The sequence below is a fragment of the Semicossyphus pulcher genome, unplaced genomic scaffold, assembly GCF_022749685.1.
Source record: "Semicossyphus pulcher isolate SPU_LCO1_2020_fin unplaced genomic scaffold, fSemPul1.0.p SCAF_4, whole genome shotgun sequence".
NCBI lineage: Eukaryota > Metazoa > Chordata > Actinopteri > Labriformes > Labridae > Semicossyphus > Semicossyphus pulcher.
The window spans coordinates 13,672,753-13,694,332 of NW_027211715.1; positions in this window are offsets into that span (position 1 = coordinate 13,672,753).

Genomic DNA, 21,580 nt, shown 5'->3' on the forward strand with positions numbered 1-21,580 from the left:
TGAGTCATCATTGCAAAACAGGTCAGTGTTCCTCTTGTAAGCATGTGAAAGCAAAGAAGCAAACAATGTGTCCCAGATAAGCTTCCTTCCTTCCTCCTGTCCAGCCACATTCCTTAATCCCCAGACCCCTTCATTGCTATATCCTTCAATCCACCAGTTGCCCTCAGACTATCAAGTGCAACGCCCACCATTACACCTGTTCCCACTTTCCTCCTCTGCTATGCCTTTGCCTGGCCTTTCCAGATCATTAAAGGATATGGTCAGACTGCAAGCGAAAGTGGCCTAATCATAATTCTGCACTCCTGTTGACAGATGTAGCTAAAAGTGTCTCTTGACATCCAGATACTTTCTGATACTTTCTACTTTCTTGTTAGAGCTATTTATGTCACAATCCTGTCACTACTGGCTTCCACTTTGCGTCCACACACACCTCTGCACAGATGTTGTAGACGACGATCTACAAAGAGCCATAATAATTTTTTTCCCTTCTCATCCTGGTTATTGTTATCAGCTCACAAACTTCGAATGCAAATAAACGTATAAATTAAACTATAAACACGGACCTCAGTGACCTCCATGTTTACTTCCATACGAGGGTGTGTTGAGTGTAAAGTCTAAAGGCCAATCATAACAAAAGTTATCTCATGACACGTTACATACCATAATCTTTGGTATATTATTCAGAGAAACCAAACATTAATCCACCATGAGCAACCAAGCACTTTGCAAAATTGTCAAGGAAATACTTTGTGTTAACGTACAGGAACCTCAAGCAGAACCCGGCTCGTGTTGAACTGTCATCTGCCTCCAGTTGGTGGGCTGTGAAAGTGAGATAGAAGAAGAAGCTGAGAGAAGGAAATAGAAAGAGACAGACAGACAGGGACACAAAATCTATCAGCAAGACATAGTGAGTAACATGAATTATTGGGATACGTATGCTTAAACATAGAGAGAGGGTCGGGCAGTCATCCAGGTCTTTATGTCCTTAAGCCATGCTTCTAGTTTAGTTTACTGATTGATTTCATCTGGCTTCATTGTTAAGCTATAGCAGAGTATCTTCTGCATAACAATGGAACTCATTGAGGGTGCCGATGATATAAGAATTTAAAAGATTAATAGAATTGGTCCAAGCACAGAACCTTGTGTGACTAACTTTTGCATGCGTAGAGGACTTTCCATTGTTTCTATTGATCTGATAAATAGGATTCAAACCACCTTAATACAGTTCCTGCAATGCCAATTAATTGTTCTAGCCTCTGTAGCAGGATGTGATGGTCACTTGTGTTAAATTCAGCACTAAAATCTAACAGGACGAGTAAAGAGAGAAGTCCTCTGTCCATTAGGAGATCTTTAACCAGTAATTGTTTTTATTAAGAAAGTCTAATAGGCCTCTGCTCTCAAGAGGATCTTCACGATAAAGGGAAAGTTCGATATAGGTGAACACCCAAACAAAACGAAATGGATCCTAGCACTATATCTGACTTGAGCACTTAGTGTAGCATTGGGATTTTATGTGCCTGTGCCATTGCCATCAAGCCACTTTGACTATAAAATCGAAAGTCACTGGACACCCAAGCTAAGTATTGAGTTTAGTCCAGCTTAAAGCTATAACATTTACATAGCGATTTAGAAGGGTTCCTAAGGAGCTTAGTGACTGTCATAGGAAGTGGCGAAGAGCATCGTAGAGTGCTGAAGCATGCCTACAAATCACTTATCATTTGTTGCGTGACTCACTACAGAGTTTCAAACTTCTTGACGCAACAGTAGCTAACAAACTGCTTTGAGAGCTTTATGAAATTGGTTTTCTTTTGCCATGCATCTTAACACAAGCTTCACAATGCCAGTCACTCTGCTACTGCATCCTGGCTCAGTGGAAGTTTCTTTAGAGTGATGAATCATGCTTAACTAGCTGGTTTTCTGACTGACAAATATGTATTTGGTTGATGCCAGGAGAACATCACCTACTGGATTGGAAGTTTGGTGGAGAAGGGGAAATGGTTTGGGGCTGTGGTTGAGGATGTGTTGCTAGGCCCCTTTGCTCAGGAAAAGTTATTTTTAAGGCTACAGGCTACAAAGTTTCCCTATTGGCTGCTTCCATCTTTGGAGCAGCAGTTTGTTGAAGGGCCTTTCTGGTTCAGCATGACTTTGCCTTGTGCACAAAGGGAAGTCCGTAATGAAATCTTTAGACAAATTTTGTATTAAGCAACTCAAATCGCCTGCACAAAGGCCTGACCTCAACCACGTTGAACTCCCGAATGTTTTGAAAAAAATTGCCACCCAGAAGAGTGGCAGGCTTTATAACTGCAAAGGGAGGGTCTAGCTACATATTGAGGTCCATGGTTTTAGAATGGGATGTCCAGCAGGCCCATTTAAGTGTAAAAGTCAGATATCCACTGACTTTTGGTCATGTTGTGTTTATCTACACCTACACCTCAACCATACCAGAATCTCAATCAACCTGCCTGCACCTTTCTTCTGCCCTTTGTCATGTTTAGCTTGTTGAATATTCCTGTTTGGATTTGGTTCCAATTTCTTGCTGCCTTACACTTAAATAAGCAAAGTTTTACCCAGCCAAATGGAGTCAGAGCTAGGTCAGTAAACAGCAGATGTGACAGTGAAAAATAGCAGCTATTAACGAAGTGATTGAAATGTTGATGTCACACGACTCGACTACTAAACCATACAGGAAAAGATCAGACTGCCTTTAATGTACAACAGCATAAAAAGCATAAAAAATTAAATTCCTGGCATGTGGACAGAAAAATTTAAATAAAACAGCTCAGCTATTAACAGACTGTGCATGTTTCTGAGGTAGATTAATAGTGAGTATTATTGTAAGTTCAGTCAGACATAAAAGAAATCTTAGAGCACATTAGTGGTACAATGGGTGGTCTTGGACAATGAGCCATGTCGAATTCTCACTACAAAAACAAAACATAAAAGGACACGCACAGCATACCAAACAGACTCATGCAGGGCTGGCACAAATATGCGAATACAAACACACTGATCCCCTTTCTGTCAGATCACAGCAGTCAGAAATCTCCAGATAAGGAGAACTCATCTGTTTTCTCCATTCAAAAATCTCCTTTAATGACAAACACAGACTGTCTGACTCTACTTCCACCCCAAGGCAGGGCGCTCCAAAGATACACACTCTATTGTTCTCAGTCTCATCTTCTTTATCCAACTCCTGTCTGTCCACTGCATACTCAAATACCTCCAAATACCTGCATTTTCTTCCCCCAATGACTGCCAAATACCCAGAATACCAGTGTCCTTTTCCATCTGGAGGGACCGCATTTATTCAAGGTTTCCTGTGAAAAAGGGAGCTTTCTGGAATTGGGCATTGAGAAGTCTGGGCCATCCACTGCACATAATGATGCTTTGCACAATTAGGTAACGGTTAAAGTCGAGGTGAAATTAAAAATGTCATTTTAATCCTTTTAGATCACTTCCCCGGTAATATTGTGAATCTATTTGACAATATAGGCCCTTCCAGTAAAACTAAATTTCACACATGCTTACGTAAGTTAGCACCAAACAATTTCAACCAATCAATCAGCAACATTTAGCGGCAGAGCACCAAGAACGCCCGATCAGTGAGCTAGCTACTGTGCTGTGGAGAACATCTGTCTACACCCACTTCTCAGCGATCAAATCAAATCCCTCTAATGATATGTCCCGCCTGCACGTCCTGTTTCACTCGGAAATACGTCACGATACGGAAGCTAGATACTCTCGAAATGCCGTTTCAGCTCGACTTTAATAACTTTGTGAAGACGCCTTCACTGAGGAGGAGTTGTAAATTTATATCTCCTTTTAAGAAATGAAACATATCTAACATGGTGGAACCGTTTCGAATCTTAAATTGAGCGCAACCAATTATGTGTGTTACATTACAGCCATACCAAATATGAAGTAGCTCTGTAAATACAATTGCAAAATGACATCTTGTGAGCTTAACTCAAGCCCACCACAGCAAAGAAAGTTGTGAGAGCTATGGCTCAACGAAGGAAACTAAAAATTAAAAGGAGCCATCTGTCATTCTATTATATATACAGTATACAGCTCTGGAGAAAAATTAAGAGACCACTGCAAAAATATTTTTCTCTGTTTCTTCTATTTATGTTGTTTGAGTAAAATGAGCTTTTGTTTTATTACATTTCTTTCCAAATTCCAAATAAATTATTCTCATTCTTTTATTTGCAGAAAATGACGACAAAAAGATGCCGTGTTTTTCAGACCTTGAGTAATGCAAAGAAAACAAGTTCATATTCATTTTTAAACAACAGAATACGAATGATTTCATTGAGTTCAGAAATCAATATTTAGTGGAATAACCCTGGTTTTTAATTACAGCTGTCGTGCATCTTTGCATGCTCTACACCAGTCCTTTCACATTGCTGTTGGGTGACGTAATGCCACTCTTGGCGCCCAAATTAAAGCAGCTTGGCTTTGTTTGATAGCTTGTGAGCATCCATCTTCCTCTTGATCGCATACCAGAGGTCATGGGGTTCAGACATGGAGATTGGGCTGTACATGATAGGGTCTTCATGTTGTGGTCCTCTATCCATACCTTGATTGACCTGGCTGTGTGCCATGAAGCATTGTCCTCCTGGAGAATCCAGTCTCCAGAGTTGGGGAACATTGTCAGGGCAGAAGGAAGAAAGTTTTCTTCCAGAATGACCTCGACGTGATTCATGCCTCCCTCACAAAGACAAATCTGCCCAATTACAGCCTTGCTGAAGCACCCCCAGATCATGACTGCTCCTCAAGCTAATTTCACAGTGGGAAGGACAATGTGGCTTGTAGGCCTCTCCAGGTCTCCGTCTAGACGACCAGGTATTGGGGAAAGCTGAAAATTGGACTCAACAGAGAAGATGACCCAGTCCTCCGTGGTCTTTTGCAAACCTCAGCCTGGCTGCTCTTTGCTTCTTATTGATGATGGGCCTTTTTCTGGCTTTAAACATATTTAGTTTGTTTCTAACTGTCCTGGTTGCGCACTTTACCCCAGCTGCTGTCTGCCATTCTTTTTGTAGGTCACTTATCATCCTATGGTTGTTGAGTGACATTCGAATGAGTTGGCGGTCATCCCATTTAGAGAAAAGTCGTTTTCACCCTCTGCCGGTCTATAGCTTTGTTGTCCCCGGCGTCTGCCGCTTGACCTTGTTCTTATGAACTGCTGTCTTTGAAGCTTTAAGGATGGAAGCAACCTGACGCTCACTGTATCCCTCTTCCAGTGAAGCCAGAATTGCACCCTCCTTTTCTCAGTCAGACGTTCTCTTTTCAACTCTTTTGGCATGGTCAGTAGATGTTTTTTGATTGCAGTTGCTTTTGAGGTCTTTTGAGGACTTTTTTTATACTTTTCGTTGTTAAATGAGATTTGATTCAGTTCACCAAATCAGTACCTCATAAAGTAGAATGAGGTGTGCCTGTGTTGAAATTCAACAGACACTGGAATAGAGTGGATTCCATGCGTGGTCTGTTTTCCAGAGTTGTATATCCTGATTTTCTCTCCATTGCTGGATAAAAGGGAAAAACAATCAATAGAATAGAAAGAGAAACCTCTGGATAGATCCAGAGTTGAACAGGCTGAATGGTAGATACCATGACCCAATTTGACATTTTCAGACCAAACTACTTCTAACGTCCACATCTGGCACCTCGATTATTTCTCTCAGTTATACCGGAGCTAACGGGACTGTCTAAATATCAGCTTACCATTCCTATCAGACCCCTCTATGAAAAGGGCTGATGTATTAGTCCTCTTTGCCTACTAACAGACCTCTTCTGCACCACAGTGAAAGCCTATACAGCACCGTTTCAAAGGTCTGTTTTTGTTTCCACACTGTTTGACCGACACGATTTTCTTTCAGAGGCTCTCTCTGTGGTCAGAACACTGGATCTATGTGCTCAGACAGACTGATGAGGAGACACTGCACACTGCAGAGGTACTCTGTGGACACGTTTAGTGTGTGTGTGTTTGTGAGAGAGAGAGAGAGAGAGAGAGAGAGGGTTTTGTTAACCTTTATTATATCTCTTGATGTTCAGAGGCTCTGTCTCAGTCAGGTTTTTCATACTTCAAAAAATACCCTTTTAAAGACCCAGGTATCGTTGTTCCGGGGGAATAAGAACTATCAAACTGTTTGAATAAACTTACAGGCCATTTGCTAATGTCCTCCACTGAACAGTGAACAGGTGCAGCTAAGATCTAGGCATGACCAGCATGTTATGCCTTGGATTTACCTGTATGTTAAAGTGGTGTCAAAGGGCCCTATGTAAAAAAAAAATGTCATTCATTAATTTTAAAACTCTATCCAAAGCCAAAATTGCAAGAGCACAAGTGTAAGCAAAGGATTTAACATGTCAGTTATTTGCTAGTTTAATACTTAGAGTATCAATTTCATGAAACTTTACTTCCAAGAGAAAGCATTGTTTCAAACTACATTACTTGGTGAAGTTAAACGTTGTGCTAACCAGAACATTAAAGCCTATGACAGTGAATGAGTAGAGGTTACATATGACCGAGTCATTTTGCATGTACTTTGGGTAAAATGACCCTTTAAATAGCTCAGACACAAAGAGGCTGTTTGGTTGTTTAGACGTCAAAATTGCCCAAAAGGTTAGGCTTTTGCAAACTATGCAAAAAGCAGCACCCAATACATGTGGCAAATTAACAATGGTTAATATTCACTTATCGTTCACTTCTATGCTGAAGGAAATTAAGGGGCAAAAAAAATATTCTCTTCCAGGGGCAAAGTATATTTGCATCTTCCCTTTGTGTTGACATAAATGAAAAAAGTGCTCTTAAATGTGAGAAATTTATCTATTTTATGTTGATATATCTTACAAGCTTAAGGACTGACTATAGGCACTATACTATGGACAATGTCAACAGCCGATGATTTGCACTGGTATGGGTAAGCCATATTCGTATAATGTCTAAGGGTGTGTGTCAATAAAGTTTCTCCCAAGTGAGTTCCAGCTTGAGCTGAACTGATGCCCCACTGTCTCTTTATTCCTCCGTTATTATTTCTGGTCTAGTTTTGGGTGTGCTAATCAGAATCGCTTAGCAGTTTGACTGTGCTAACACTTTGCCTCCCTTTCCTTCGCCCCCCATATCGCTTGGAGGTCAATTTTTGTGGCAAAGTTGCAGCCTCAGCCAATATCAAAGAAATGTATTTGGATAACCCCTCTTGGCACCACCATGAGAAATGGTCAGTCTTCTGCATCAGTCTTGAGCATCTTTTACCATGCCTTTATTCTTAAAAAATATGCCTGAGGTCTCATGGACCTCTTGACTCACCCTGTGCATAATTGCACACACTCTCACTTTGAAGATGCCGATATTGACCACTTTTGCCCTTGAACCTTTTCTTGAATCCTTTGGGGTTTATAATGGATAAGGATTTTAAGATAACATAAGCTCAGTTGGGAAATCAAGCTTTTTCCAACTGCGGCTTTTATCCAGGGTCAAGTCCTTTATCATTTAATGATTTTGTTATGCATGCTTTATCCCATCTCGACTATTGTAATCCACTTTATGTTGTTGTTACCCAAGCTTCTCTGTCTCGACTGCAGCTCTTTTAACTGGTAAACATTAAAGTGAACACATCTCCCTAATTCTGGCTTCCCGTCACTGGCTCCCTGTGCGTTTTAGGATGGATTCAAAGATTTTAATAATTCACTTATAAATTGTTAAATGGGCTGGCAACAATCTCACATCTTTTATCAAAGACACTCAGATCCACAGACCAGTTGCTTCTGGCTGTCCCGAGGTCAAAGTTGAAGCTCAGGGGTGACCGAGCCTTTTCAGTCGCAGCTCCAAAGCTCTGGAACGCTCTGCCTCCACATGCTCGGCTGTCCCACACACCGCCTGTTTTTAAATCTAACCTCAAAATGCACTTTTATTCCTTTGCTTTTGGCTCCGCATGAGAGTTGACTTTTTAAAATCATTTTCCTTTCCTTTTGGTCGTCACAGTTTTTACTGCTTTGTTACCTTTAAATTGGTCTTAGTGTTTTATTGTGTTGCTTTTATGGACTTTATGTTTGAATGTACAACACTGTGGTCAACCTTTGTATTTAAATGTGCTTTATAAATACATTTGGATTGGATTGGACTCAACCAACTTTTGCTGTTACTGTTAGCTTAACTGCTAGCTACAGATGCTAGAATCTGCCAGCGACACTTGTCATTTCAGCCAACATAGTTGATAGTCGGCTGCCAGACATCAGAGGACTGCTTTTGTCGTCATCTGTTTGAAAGCATTGACACATAATTTCAGAAATAACTTCGAACTTCTGTAATAAATCTGCCAGCGTAGGCATAGCAACAGTGCAATGAAAAAAGGTAAATAGGCCAACAACAGGTCTTATGAGAACATACTGTTAACTTTAGTAATCACCAGTGGATTTATACAATTTCCTTATTTTTGACAGGTCCTCTCTTTAAAGGCCTGATTAATAGTACAACTTAAGGACACCAAAGCTTTAGCTAATGGTTTCACCTGTCTAGCAAAAAATGAGGCCTAACTGTTATTTTTGGGAACGCTTCAGTCTTCAACCAAATAAAAAGCAGGTCAAAGAAGAACATTCCCATCCTCTTATTAGACCGGTTTAAATCTGATACATCTAAATATGAATCCCATGTCTACAGCGGATAGACACCATATGTTTTTTGCATTGAAATGGTTCAAGCTGAACAGAAAAACACCCATAGCGCTGACATAATTTATGTTGTTGAAGTCCTAGTCCAATGATTAGTCTCTTTTCCCTCTCCTTTTCGCCAGCCCCTGAGGGTCGAATATGACTAAAAGTCACCTGCGGTTTTCTTAGGTAATTACATCGAGTCATTAACAGTCTACCTGTTCACATTTTCATTGTTTAGGCCAACACTGTGACTGTGGGCTTACACAACCACACCGGCCAGCTGTGATATGTGAACCGTGGACAGGAAATGAAGGATGTGCTCCTGATGCGGTTTATTTGTGGTAGAGACCCTCCAGTAAGCTCAATGTATGAGATAAAAACAAACAGAGCAAAGACGCTCATGTGCTGGAGATCTGCGGCCTGAGAAAAACAAAACATTCTTTAGAGAAAACTTTCAAACAAGCACAAGCAACATCAATCAACATAAGATCATATAGGTTTGAATCATAAGATCTAATATCCTGAAGCTTTGGTCAGTGCGGTAGGACAGAGCGTCTGATGAGAAGCCAACGTGTGCATCAGGAGTCTTTTCAGAGAAATGAGAGTCTGTGGTGGGAAAGTCAGCTTCTTAAATTCCTTTCTTCATGTAATGTCTCCGGCACACAAGGCTGTACACCCAAAAAATATTTTCTTTACCATGGAGTTTTTTGGAAGTGTGCACATTTTCCCATGATTCATAACATTACCGCAACACTAATCTCTATTTACAGATTATACATAGTAGAATCTACGTAGTAGAATTTGTGCGCAGGGATGTGGATTTCCGGGAAGGCAAGTGTTCTGGTTTCTCTATGAACTGTGCTAGTCCGAGTAATATTGATCAATCACATGTCAGCAAGCTGCGGCATATGCAAGATAAATAGTCCGTGAGGAGAGCAAAAGCAGGCGGAACATAATCAGCCATAATGCCATCCCAGCTCCCATCAGCGGCTATGGATTTAGCTTCTTATTAATCTCTATAAACAGACATCTGCATCTTAGTTCAGCTAACAATCTGTTCTAGATCTAAAATTTAATTTGAGATAAATTCCCTTGACGCTCTGTCACGAAAGCCGATAGCGATAGACAATAGACTTCCTCGACTGCATCAGATCGATCCAACCTCCGTTCAACAAACAAGCATTTTAAAAGTTGAGGACAGATCTGACAAAGCTTCCGTTTTTACTTCTTACAAATCTGCATCATGATGTTGAAATTTCAGCAAAGGTAAGACACACTAATAACAAGTCAAGGAAGTCTTGATGGGAAGTTGATTATCGCTTACCGCCCGGCACATTCACCAGTGTCCCCAGAGGGACGTCTCAGACTATAGCTGATGGGATCCGAGATTGCCGCAACAAATACAGAGGATGTATGAACATTAGATTCACATGGACATGTTCTGTATCCGAACCTTTCACTTACAATGTTGACCTCTGCCATTTAACTCAAATATCCTGCAGGGTGTTACTGAAGACATTGTCATTTTAGTGCAATCTTGGTAGTTTTGGGTTAGTATCCGGGCTGTTTTAAAATTTTAAGTTGACTGAATTTGAGAAGTTGAGTCGAGGTAAATTTGTATTGATTTAAAACAAATAAACGTTCCTGGTCAGATTAACTTGACATTAATTAACCTGTGATTCATTTACACCCTTTAGTTTACTCAACTTTTAGTTGCAATTCAGATGCCATAAAATTCTCTTGTTTTGTCTTCTATTTTGATTCATGACCAAAGTGGAACTTCATTTTAGATTTATATGTGGGTAAACTTTATCATAATTGAGTTCTTGTTAAGATTAAGCAATCTATTTAATTTTACATTACATTTAAAAAGATATACAGATGGGCAAGGTAATAAAACCACCTCTGAGTATACAGAAAAGTCACAGTAGCCATCTAAGGCGGTGTACACACTACAAGATAATCAAGCAAATTATGGGCCTGATTGGTTCTGAAGATTATCCTGCCAGATTGTGGCGTGAGGTATGTTAAGACTCATTTTACCGTCCCCGATCTTCTTGGAAGAACATCGGGGCCGCTCTGATTTAAATATTAAACATGTTCGATATTTACAATCCGATATCCTGTTATGTGGGGGGAACCCCGAGGACAGCTGAGCAGGCAGTCTGTGGATTTTCACGTGGAACGAAACTCGAAGCATAACATATACAGCCCATGTTCACGCCATCTCCATGACTTCATCAATAGTTTTTCTTTTTTCTTTGTGAATTTTATGTTAAAAGTCCAAAAACTATCATCGCCAATTCATCTGCCCGTCGTCCGCCATGTTTGTTTACTCTCAAGTTTAAGAGAGATTTTGAGAGATTTCCAGTTTTTAGAGTAGAGACTGGAATCTGTTAGTGTGTGCTTCTTCATTTCAATAGTATCGTTTTTGTAAGTTAATGCTTTAGTTGAGATGACATAAACACCAAATATTGAGTTAGCACAACATTTACAATAACTTCTAGTTAAACTGACAATTCATTACTAGTTACCATGACTAATTGTTTGTAATGAGGCACTTATAAAAGCTGCACTACACTTTAAAACACACTCACTAAAAGACAGTATGTCAGGTCATTTTAGTTCCTAGCAAAAACTCAACTCATTTCAACTCAACTTTATTTATATAGCACCTCTCATACACGCATACAACCCAAAGTGCTTGACAAAGGAACAAACAGACAGAAAATAGATACAATTTTAAAACTAAAAAGTTAAATATGACAAAATAAATACCAGAGATATAGCTTAGTATAAAACAATAATAAGAACTTCGACCAGGCTGTAAAATTGCTGCACAATAAAAGCCAGATTAAAAAGAAAGGTCTTTCATTTCCTTTTCAAAATAGCGAGGGAGCCTGCCGTTTTGATATCGAGACGCAGTGAGTTCAATAGTCCCAAAACGTCTCAAAACACCTCTCAGTTCAATGCTTTAGCAGTGTGCTGGATCTTTTCATAATGCAACACCTGTCAAAGCTCATCTGAACAGCACTTATCTAACTTGAGTGTAGTGTAAACAGTCAAAGCCTAAAGAAAAGTCTTGTATTGAAATCACAGGTGCACCCGAGAATGCTTCTCTCTTCAGACACTCTGTCCAGGCTCTGTTTATTGGTGTAGCCTCTCCAGCTGGGAAAATACTTTATAAAACGTATGAATAAAAATAAATGTAGAGTGACTTAAAATCTGAGCCAAACTTTATCAGTCATTATCATGCGTTTGCCAGCTACTCAGAACTGTCATACTGTGTATTGCAAGAGGCAGACATTGACCGGTACCGGTTGTCGGTACTGGAAGTAATGATAAGCTCATGGACAAATGGTTCTCCTATCGGTATTTAACGTTAGCATTTCATCTTATTTAATATTGTTTTCAATCTGTTCATTCTAACGTAGCTGGCATCAGTCCCCTAGTGATGACGAAGCAGTCGGCGTCAGGTAACGACGTTGCCTTGTTTTGGTCTTATGCTTGAGAAAGACTAGTCGGTCTATATGGCGTACAGAGCAAAGCGTTCGATAGTTGCATCTAAAGGGGGTAGCACCAGCAACCTCAGGAAACATCTATTTCTGAAGCAGCGCAGCGTGTTTGACTGCTTTAGCAAAGCGCCGTTGAATTGGTGGCTCTGATAGCAATACTGCAGATGAGATTAACCCAAATAAAAATGCACTTAAAACACGTATTTCTTATAAATAAGTCTGTAGTTATTCAGTCACTGTTGTTAGCTAGCTTCGGTTATTAGTGCTTCTAAGTCATGTTCCAATTGAATCCATAGACAGCGTCAGTCAAGCAGCAGCCCAAGCTTCATCCGCAGTGGGTACCGTTAGCAGAAGTCACACGCCCAAATTAAACCCATTCTCCGTCGCTAAACGAGAGACAATGACACGGGAACAAACCGCAGAATGTCACACAGCTGTCGCCAAGTTTACTGTAATAGTTTACTTCACTACAGTGGAATCCAGTTGGTTTAGGTACGCTAGTAACTGATAGCTCTCCAAGTGTGAATTTTAAGTTGCCATGACATCAATCAATCAATCAATCAAATTTTATTTGTATAGCGCCAAATCATAACCAGGGTTATCTCGAGACACATCCAGAAAACTATTTTTACGACTGTTACTACATTTACTGTAAATGTTAAATGTTGTTACCGAGGAAGATGATCACAGACCTTAACCTTACTTACAACCCCCCTTCCAGAGGCAAATTACCAGACACCCTAATAAAGACATGTTTTTATTTTTTCCACCAAATAATGGAGAGTAGTATCGATTAGCATAGTATTGATATCGGTATCAATAAAATCCTAACATTACCCATCCCTTTCCCTGATGGGATCCTGCTGAGAATTTTGGTGTTATTACAATGTTCAAGTTGGATATCAAACCTCAATTATGCATAACTGCTACCTGAATAAGAAATGTAGCATTATATATTGAAATTGTCTTGGCAGTGACTTTACCTGGTTGTTAGTGATGTTTTGATTCTTTGATCCGATATTTACTGATTCTGAACTGGTAGAAAATCATATTTAAATACAGCAGGGGAAGGTAGGCCATCAAAACAAGGTATCACGTTGATTCAGTTCAGTACAGTACATAAAACAATAGAACAGGAAAGCACTCAGAGAGCACATCTGCACAGTCCTCTCAAGGATTATTTTAATGACCAAAAATATTTTTCCTTCTAAATCAAAATGCAGACAGGCGAAGAAAAAGGGAAATAAAATCATGCAATCCATGTGGCAGATTTTGTTTTTCAAGTTTGTGTAATCGCTCAGACAAAAACAGTAAAAGTTTATAAATCATAAAAAACATTTCTGGAGTAGCAGCTCGATTCTGTGGCTTAAAACTTTTGAATGCAAAACTTGCCTCATGTTAAACAACCAAAGAACAAAAGTGTCAATAAACAGATAAAATGTGGTTGTCTGGAAGTAGATCATAAGGATTCCTGTGGGATCAGTGCTTCTTCACCTTTGCTCTCTGAGGGGTTTAGCTTAACCAAGTGTGTGTTTATGTGTGATGAGCCCATTGGGGAATGCTGTCTTACTTATGTCTGGGAAAAGTCTTATTTCTCCTGACAGAGGTGACGTCTTCCCATCACAGAGGCTGAGCTACAGTCTTGGAATCTAGACCCGTGCTGTATTTTCTTGTGGACAGGAAGTGCTTCTATTTGGCGGATTAACATCCAGAACACTGGGACACAAACACACTGCTTACTGGAAATACTCAAACACATAAACAGGTCAGACATTCCAAATACGGCTTTCTCACGAAGTGTTACAAATGGGATTAAATATTTCCCACTGCACCACTGTGCCTCCCTATATTATGGCTCTATTTCTATTGGTTCTATTCTACAGGTGCACTGTGGAGTGTCATCATCATCCCATACTGCATCACAGCATGGTTTGCCAGCTGCACCAAGAAGGACCAGAGAGCACTCCAAAGGACCATCAGGGCAGCCCAGAGTATCACTGGGACCCAGTTGCCGGCAATTCAGGACACCTCTCAGGCCTGCTGTCGGAGCAGAGCCTTAAACATTGTCCATAACCCAACTTACCCTGACTACCACCTCTTCCAACTACTCCCTTCTGGCAGGCGATACAGGACAATACACTCACGCACCACAAGACATAAAAACAGCTTTTTTCCCCAAGCTGTTAATCACCATGTCCTCACACCACCAGTATTGTTGTGTCATATTTGCACATAACATTGGATTTTGAGGCTTATGGATGTTTTTAACGTTTTTTGTTTAAATTGTTTTTTAATTTGGCTTTAATTATTATATTTACAATTTGTAATGATATTTATGGTTTTAACTTAGGGACTGCCATCACAATTGCTTTAGGGCGTGGCTACCTGTGTGAACCAGGATAGAGATGTAGCAACGTGTCGCCAATCTGTGGTTTTTATCATACCCCTTTCCAACTGAAATTAGCATGTTGACACGAGTTTTACAGACCCAGGAAATACCCGCGTATAGATGCTGATTGTCTCTTTTCCCATTGCCAGTGGAGTATCCTCCTGTCGGCCTCTTTTCTGCTGCGTCACCGTCTGACGTCACAAACGCACTGGAAACATTTAGTAAACAGTGAAGATGTTACGGTGGTTAGGTCTTTATTGTATCTATTACTCATTAAGTCTATTTATCAAACTCGCGCTGACAAATTTTGAACGATGTTCGAGCGCTGCTCGGACAGAGATAGGCGGAAATTGTAGCTGAGATGACAAGGAGTCGCAGAAGTTACCGACGGAGCATAGCATCGCGCTGAAAAGGGGACGGAGATCAGCTTGTCGAGGGGGGTTGTGTGTTCCCATCAATCAGAGCTGGGGCGATAATTACCCGGGTCTACTGCAGAGTCATTTGACCCGGGTCTGAATGCTGATTGTAACCTTTCCCAGTAAGCAAAAAAGCCGGGTGTTAGTGGTTTTTTGACCAGTGGGAAAGTGGCTTAATAGTCACTTCTGGCTCCACAAAACCGTGATGGTGACGGTATTGAAACTCAATAAAGGAAGTCAACAAATCAGTGGAAGATGTCACAGTGGCTTTATCCACTTCGTTTACTTAGAATGTGAGCCTCAGATGAACTGAGTCGTATTTTAAAAATAGATCATTTGTACGACCAGCACAGACTGGGCTCATATCAGGATTATTTTTGAACACAGTCGGTGTCACATCAGCATGTCTCTCAGACTATAAACCTCTGTTACCATATGGGATTTCGTTAAATTCATCATCGCTGTCGTAGGAATGTCTGTTTCTCTGTCTGCCGGCTTTTATTCTCACCGCTTTCCTTTCTTAGTAATAAACATGTAATTTGCTCTGTGATTGATGTGTTTTATCACTGTTATTACATTCCCTCTTTCCGTGTTGCTGTGTCCGATGGCTAAACCAGCCCGTCTCCTCAGCCCCGGGGTCCCTATAAAAGTGACGGTCTAACAGTAAAGGCCGCGTTATACCGAGCGAGTTCCTCTCTGCATCTCCGTCTGTGATTCCCATTACTGCCCGGGACTCCAGGAGCGCACGTCCCAAAAACCTGTTCACTCTTTTTGCTTCTCATCCACCCACACCTCCTGTTTTTTTCTCTACTTCGACACATGAAAACTCTTTTGTGCATCATTCAAAACAATTACAATAAAGTTTGTGACTAAGAAATAAGAGGGACATACTTGAGTCTAGACTGATGAGGTGATGTAACAGACAGATCTGGTCAGTCGGCTGCATACTTTCAGGCTGATGCAGGTTATAGCCATAACTATTTCACTTTTGCAAATCTGGTCATATCTTTCACCAAGCTTCATTCATATTTGATCCAGTCATTGTACTGAGCTAACAGCATACTTTTCCTTTTCATCTCTTTGGTCTACAGCAGTCAGCTCCTCACAAGTTTATTTTCCTTTATTTTTGCCAAAGTGAAACAAATATGTCTGCAGAGCCCACAAGCTTTGAACACACGCTTTTGATTTATGTTATAAATACATTTTTCTAATAAAGATATAATTACAGAGGCTCCTTCCTTTAGAGAAAGAGACTGAGTGAAATATTCTTTCACTTGAATGCTAGTTTATAAAAATGCACTCTGCCATGTGATCCCCTTTTTCTCTCCGACAGAATCCTAATGATTTCTTCATTCTTCTGGTAGCTCAGGTCACATCTCCCTCTAACTTCCATGCACCACACACACTTTAAACAAGTCCTATTTTTATACACTGTCATGTGACGTGATGACATCAGAATAATGTTACCTTTGGGGTCGTGTGACAGACAAAGAGGCTCCTCTGAGAAAGCCAGCGCTCTGAACATGAAATTCCAATTGAGATCTTCAATTCATTGCAGAAATGATGAACAGTCACTCATCTGATTTATGCTCGAGCTTAGTTGATTCAAGAACAAGTTAACCTGTGGTCACAATAGAGTAACAAGAAATTTTGCCCAGATACTTCCAGTACACCAACAGTAGTTGTCTCGATTAGGGTTGGGAATCGCAGGGTAACTCACGTTACGATACACAGCCCACGATAATATCACGATACAGCGATTCTGCGATAATTGATATATTGCAAGACAATCATACGATACATAACGAAATCTGTTTAACCAAAGAATACAAAATGAGCCTAAAAAGGTGAAGTGCAGAATAATGTATTAACTACTGCAATCGGGCGAAGTATCGATATTACGCCAGAGATACGATAATTCTATCTCACCAGTCGGGACGATGACGTATTGCGATATCGATATTTTGTCCCGTCCCTAGTCTCAATGTGTGTGTCATGGCTGTTCATTCTCACTTCTTCTGCACATTCCTATTGTCAACCTAGCTCAGATAAATGTTTACATTACATAAGGGGTATGTAAAACATATACTATCTTATACAATCCTAAATACTCAATAAATGTAACTTTTGTCATCCTCTGGAGGTGATACAAGCATCACGACTGTGGCTCAAAGCCACATCTTTTGCATAATGCAAATTAGCAAACCACTTCCTTCTCTCTCTGGTGCAAGCAAGCATGTGTGCCACAATTGTTCGGTAACTTGGACTGCAATCTCATCATGCATATTCACTGTAAACTAGTTAAAGCCTACTAATACTGCTCTATCACTCCTGCACTTTTATCTTTAATACTGTGAATGTTATTTTGTTTTGGCATTGTGTTCTTCTATTATTGTTCACCGACCCCCAGCTGCTCCCCTGCACCAGTGAAAGTAAGTGTTCTTCCTTAATATGTCTTGTGAGGATTTAAAGATGATTGAAACAAACTCATCTGTTTTCTTTTTAGCAATTTCTGTCAGATTTGTTTTTACTTAATATATTCAGTAGTTCACAATATCCGTGACAATAATGAAGCACAGATTGTATGTGGACTAATCATTCCCAAGACTACATTGCAAACTATTACACACACGGTATGCTTCTTAAGATAACAAAGTACTTGTAGTTATTAGCAAAAAATAGCTTTTTATTTATAATGATCGATGTTTACGTGTAAATATATTTCCCATTGCTCTCCTAAGTCAAGATAACAGCTCTCATCCAAAATCATGTACGGCCTCAAGCTGGGGAACAAGTGACAGAAACAACGAATATACTGTATGGCTCACGTACTCATGGGAGCGAATGTAACACTGACTTACAATAAGCAGTGTGATAAGCAGAACCTGTACTACTCTGAAGTAGAGCCTTGACCGTGCCATAGACAAACATTGTTCAATATATCCCTGTGGAGGCCTGACTGCATATGTGCTGTATGTATTTCCAGGGAGACTCTGGGGGCCTTTTGGTCTGTAAAGACGGGAAGGCATACCGGCTGGTGTCCTCCACCTTTAAAGCACTCTCTGGTCCATAAATGTATACTAAATCTATACAAAGATTCCTCACCTTAAAAGGTGCTTCAATATGACCATGAGAAATACATGAACAGGTTCTTACTAAAGTAAGCAAACTTAATTGAGATGCTAATGTCCATAATATTCCAAAGAAATGAGACCTGCTACATTTATGTAGAAATTCTTTGTTCTGATGTACTCAATTATACAAATGAAATTATTTTCAAAGTTGGGTCTGAAGATAAAATATATGAACATGATTTGCATATTTGCATTTAATTTTTTGTTGCTGCATGAACTAAGACCTTGACAATTACCAAGCCAGTCATGGCAGAGAAATGTAAGTTGACTAAAAATCTGAAGTGTAAGTGTAGACCTCACCCTGTTTAAAAGATGTTACATATGTTATGTCATTCTGCTAATACTGTATGCAACATTGTACCGACTGAATAATCACTGCTTTGCATCTTCTTGTTTCAGACTCAATGTAATGAGCACAAATGATGAGTTTTTACCAACTTTTTAAACAATAAGCTGTTGCTGTCACCATGTCCTCTCAGCAGCTCTGTACTGTTTGAACATTCGTCAAATCAACAGAAAGACAACACTGCCTCCCTGTGAAAGAAGAGTACTGATGCAGCCAGAAAAGGTTCACTAGTCTTTAAGAGCTGAAACTCTCTTCTGATTTAGCTCTGAACATTATCAAGTCTCTGCCACTTGTGTAACCGTGCTGTTTGTTTGTTTGTTTGTTTGTTTGCAATATCTCACAGCGTTTAATGCTCAGAGCAGACACTAACAGTGTCTTCTGTCACTTTCCTATCTCATAAGAGCATGTAGTTTCCAAACTGTAAAATGTTTATTTTAAGATTGTTCAGGCATTAAAAAAAGTTGTTTGCTTTATTACCACATGAAGACTTAATTCCTTCCAGGGAGCTCATTTATGTGAAAACACATTTAATAATCCCAATAACTCCTGAAACTATTAACTCCGGCACATTTTTCAGAGTTGTAATTACAAGAGAGACAAGTGATAAACTACATACCTTAGAATTATAGTACAGAAAAGATGGTACACTACACTACAATATTTTTTGTAAAGGGGGAAAAGTTGTGCTGAGGAAAGACGTTACCATGTGAATGTGAGTAAGTCTGTTATAACACACTGAGTAGTTATAGTATTTTATCTACCTCATTTAACTATTCAGTCATCTGTACCTGCAGTATGAGATGTCCTTTTGCGTGCTATACAGCTGCTCCCTGTACAGCTCAAATTTCATCAAAGGTAAACTGATTAAACACATTATCTAGTTCCACACAGTGACGCACTTAGATACTGCAAGACACATAGTTTAAAGAGCATTGGGCCTTTGGCATATAAATGCTGGCAAGTGGAAAAAAAAACCTTTCAAGGGTTTTTTTCTTTTTCTTTTTTTATTGATAAAAATGTTTAAATATATAGCCGCTAATCATTCACCCAGACTGTGTTAATGACACAATATTTCCCTTCTAGCATTTAGTAAATGAGAAATTGTTTTTTTTTTTTTTTTATAACATTAACGAATATTTGATATTTATGAACAGGACTGAAGCCGGTGAAAATATAGTATTCTGTTAAAGTGGAAATTAATGTTAATATATTTATATATATATCAATTTTATTGCAGTTTTTTAATGTGGACTTTTTTGTGATTTATTTTTAAATCGGACACTGTAAAAAAGAATGCATCAAAAATCAATTTTGCTGTAAATTACTGACATGTCCCGGGACTGTTAATAAAAAAAACTAGCATTTAGTAAATGAGAAATTGATTTTTTGTGTTTTGTCCATACAAAATATCAGTGGCATTATGTGCACACGTTGGCATTTTAAGGGTTAAAGATCTGAAAATGATTTGATATTTGGTATTTAGAAACAGGACTAAAGCTGGTGAAAAGACTTGAAAAGAAAAAATATGAATTCTACTTTTATGGCTTCAATTTTTTTGGACTTCTTGTTTACTAACAGTTTCAGAGGAACTTTGTTACCGTGGCATAAGGGTGAAAAATGTCTAGATTATTATACATAGGTATTGAATATGAAAAATGTGATTTGCATGGTCACATGCAACCTGCAGCAGGAACAAAATTCCAGATTATAACAGTAAATCTGCAGTGGGACTTTTGTTATCCCCCAGAGGTCAGGAGCCTCAGAGCAGTTTCCTGCTGTGTTAGTTGGTAGTTGTGCAGTAAGTTAAAAGTAGGGGTAACTTTCCTTAATATGACACATGAGTACATGAGAGCTCCTTAAATGTCGTTTTCACTCTAGAGTTCCTATCCCACTTTAAATGAAACAGGCTGGGTGAATCTCAGACATATAGGAGCATAATAGGGGCCTGTTACTTCCCTCAATTGGGCAGGACTTTCTTGCCCCTTAACCATGACAAAAAGAATAGCTAGTCAATCAGCAGTAAGTCCAGTGCTTCATAACCCCAAATTCATATCTTTTTTCCGACATCAGATGAAAGGTCACAGGAATGGTTTGTTCACATGGTCCCATTTTTATTGCACGTAAGAATCAAGAAACAGTGAGGAGTCCCCTTGTGTTCTGTATATTCATACATTTAACTTCAGATCTGGCAATTATAATAACTTGAACTCGCTGGTCCAGAGCTACCTGAGAGAAACAGCATTATATGATGGAAGGAGACAGACACAGCTGCAGATGAGAGGTGAACAGAGCTTATGCACAGTGAGTGAAGAAAAAAAAGTTTAATATTAAAATAAACTAATGGTATCTTGTGTTTGTGTAGTACTGCTTGTGGTTTGTCTAAGTGGTGTTGCTGTACCTGTGCCTTGTGCGTCACCATGGTTACATAAGTCATCAGATAAGTATACAGCATCAGGTAAAAGATAAGCATATGAATAGATAAGTCGTCACAGAGGCCCTTTACTTTTTATATGTTTTAGTATGTTGGGTGCTAATGCCGCTACAGAGAAGGGAGCTTTGGCAGCACCAGGAATACGAATATTCTGCACAATTGCATAGTTCAGGCCTTGCACCTACTGAAATGGCTGTTAAAAAAATAATAATGTTTTCTCACTGTGTAAAGCCTGGCTGTTTTCCCTGTTTCTAAATAAACATAACGTAGCAAAATGTACACCAGTGTATTCTTGACTGCACTCATGCCTTGTGAAAATACAACAACTTTGACTCAAGTAATGAAGGTGTGTACTTTGTCCACCACTGCCCATGAGGGGGAGGGGGCACCAAATCCTAAACTTGCCTAGGGTACCAAAATGTCCTGTTCCTGACCTTCCCATGACTCTGAGCTAGGAGTGTTAGGGTCACACTGACATTCTTAATAAGGTAAGGGCCACGGCTTCAGAGATTGTGCAATCTAATACTGAAAAAAGAAACTGAACGTAAGGCCCCTTAAAAATGTAGCAAGAAAAACCCACAAAGAATCAGATAAATCCAATTCATATTCTGCTGCTTCTCAGCTCGAGCAAAGGATGTGGTTCAAGATACAAATCTATACTGAGAAATGTAAACAGGACGAACGTGGTTAAAGGTGG